Source organism: Alosa sapidissima, chromosome 13 (assembly GCF_018492685.1).
Source record: "Alosa sapidissima isolate fAloSap1 chromosome 13, fAloSap1.pri, whole genome shotgun sequence".
Lineage (NCBI taxonomy): Eukaryota > Metazoa > Chordata > Actinopteri > Clupeiformes > Clupeidae > Alosa > Alosa sapidissima.
This window is the reverse complement of record NC_055969.1, coordinates 30,902,737-30,905,236: the sequence shown is the minus strand read 5'-3', so window position 1 is coordinate 30,905,236 and position 2,500 is coordinate 30,902,737.

Here is a 2,500-nt window from a genome sequence, read left to right as displayed (position 1 = left end):
TTCTCCTCCTCTCATCTCCTATTCTCTCCTCCTCTCCTCTCCTCTTCTCCTCTCATCTCCTATTCTCTTCTCCTCTCCTCTCTTCTCCCCACCTTTCTCTTCTCATCTACCCTTCTCTTCTACTCATCATCTCCTTTCCCTCTCTCCTCTCTTTCCCTCTCTCCTCTCTTCTCCTCTCCTCTCCCATTCTCTCCTGCCCTTCTTTCCTCCTCTACTCTCCTCTCCCTCTTTTCATCTTCCCTCCTTTTCCTCTCTCCTCTCCTATTCTTTCCTTCCCCCCTCCTCTCTCCTCTCCTCTCCTCTTCACTCTTTCCTCTCCTCTCCTTCTCTCCTCTTCCCCCTCTCCTTTCCTCTCCTCTTCACTCTTTCCTCTCCTCTCCTTCTCTCCTCTCCCCCTCTCCTCTCCCCTCCCCCTCTCCTCTCCTCTTCCCCCTCTTCTCTCCTCTCCCCCCCCTCTCTCCTCTCCTCTTCTCTCCTCTCCTCTTCCCCCTCTCCTCATCTCTTCCCCCTCTCCTCTCCTCTTTCCCCTCTCTTCTCCTCTCCTTCTCCCCCCCCTCTCTCCTCTCCTCTTCTCTCCTCTCCTCTTCCCCCTCTTCTCTCCTCTCCCCCCCTCTCTCCTCTCCTCTTCTCTCCTCTCCTCTTCCCCCTCTCCTCATCTCTTCCCCCTCTCCTCTCCTCTTTCCCCTCTCTTCTCCTCTCCTTCTCTCCCCCCCTCTCTCCTCTCCTCTTCTCTCCTCTCCTCTTCCCCCTCTCCTCATCTCTTCCCCCTCTCTTCCCCTCTCCTCTCCTCTTCTCTCCTCTCCTTCTCCCCTCTTCTCTCCTCTCCCCCCCTCTCTCCTCTCCTTCTCCCCTCTTCTCTCCCATTCTCTCCTCTCCTCTTCTCTCCTCTCCTCTTCCCCCTCTCCTCATCTCTTCCCCCTCTCTTCTCTCCTCTCCTTCTCCCCTCTTCTCTCCTCTCCCCCCTCTCTCCTCTCCTCTCCCCCTCTCCTCTCCCCCCCCTCTCCTCTCCTCTCCCATTCTCTCCTCTCCTGCCTCCCTGTAGCAGCTGGTTGGGGGGCTGGTGATTGTGCCTCCTGCAGCACAAGGTCGTATTTCACTGCAGTGACTGAGCGTCTTTGTGTGCGGGGACCAATGGCTGGGAGGCCATAAGGAAGAGGTATGAGTCCTTTAAATCAGGCCCCTGCTCGCACACCCAGCAGCCTTCCGCTTGCCAGCCGGGGGATGGCAGCACCCAAGCCACCTCCACTAAAGGGACAGCCACCACAATAAGGCCCCGAAGGCCAAAACAGCAAATGTGCCTGCACTTATGAATGACCACAGAGAGGAATGGTGTAAATTTCTTATGAAGGGTGGAGTGTGGTGTGCATCTGTGTGAGTGTGTGTGTGTGTGTGTGTGTGTGCGTATGTGTGTATGTTAAATGTGTATATGCTGTCTGTGCTTGTGTGTTCATGTGTGTGTGACATATATAGAAGTGCACGGCTAGGTTTTCTTTGCTTTTTCTTTGATTTTTCCCCCGATATAAAATAGCTGTGGACACATTTGTCATGATCCAGGATTAAGGCCTAGTCCACACGTACCAAACCGATCTTTTTTTCCTCCGTCTTCACTGGAACCGTATCAAGAATATTTGCATCCAAACGGATCCATCTCAACACGACTCAACACGTTACTTCATACCCCAGGCCTATAGGTGGCACTGTTTCTTTACAGAAATTGACCAAAACTTGCGCTTTACAAACAGACAGAATAGGCTATGACGAAATGGCTAGTGCAAGGAAACCAGAATTGTTTGTGTGGACTGATGGTGAACTGTCAACTGTAGTCAATTGTAAAACTAATAAACTTTATTTTACGGTTTGTGAAGGGTGCAGTCCCGTCCTTTATTTGGCTAACGCAGGTAGGCCTACTAATCACCTTTACTTTCTTTGGTTGTAGGATAGTCCGTGATTCACATTAGTTTTGGCTATCACCGCAATTAGGCTACTAAACGCAAGGCTTACCCAAGTTCTAGGCTATTCTGTCGCCACATTTATAATATTGCTATAAAACCTTCGTTAGTAACAGTCAATACTTTTGCCTGCATCAAATCGCGCATTCACATTCGGTGTGCTACCATCGGCTTAACGTGAGTTCTAAGCGTCTTTGTATGCTTATATCTGATTTCACTCGACTGTGAATGCATGTATATATGTTGTAAGACATGTAAAATAAATGAATGACACTGGCACTACGCACAAATTAATGTAGCCTAAACTTACACCGCACTTTCCTAATAACTTAAGTTCTCTCGCGTCACTGACAGTAGCTAGAATGCATAAAAAAACACCGGGAAAAACAGTGTTCAGTCCACCAAGTCATAAGCTATCGGCGCTGCGCAGCACCAGTTGTTATATTTATCTTACGGAGTGTAAACGTAGGTAATGTCATGTATGAAAACTAGTATTGTTAGGCAATACTATAAGTGCAAGTCCAGGGCAGCTGAGGTGTGGCGATGACATC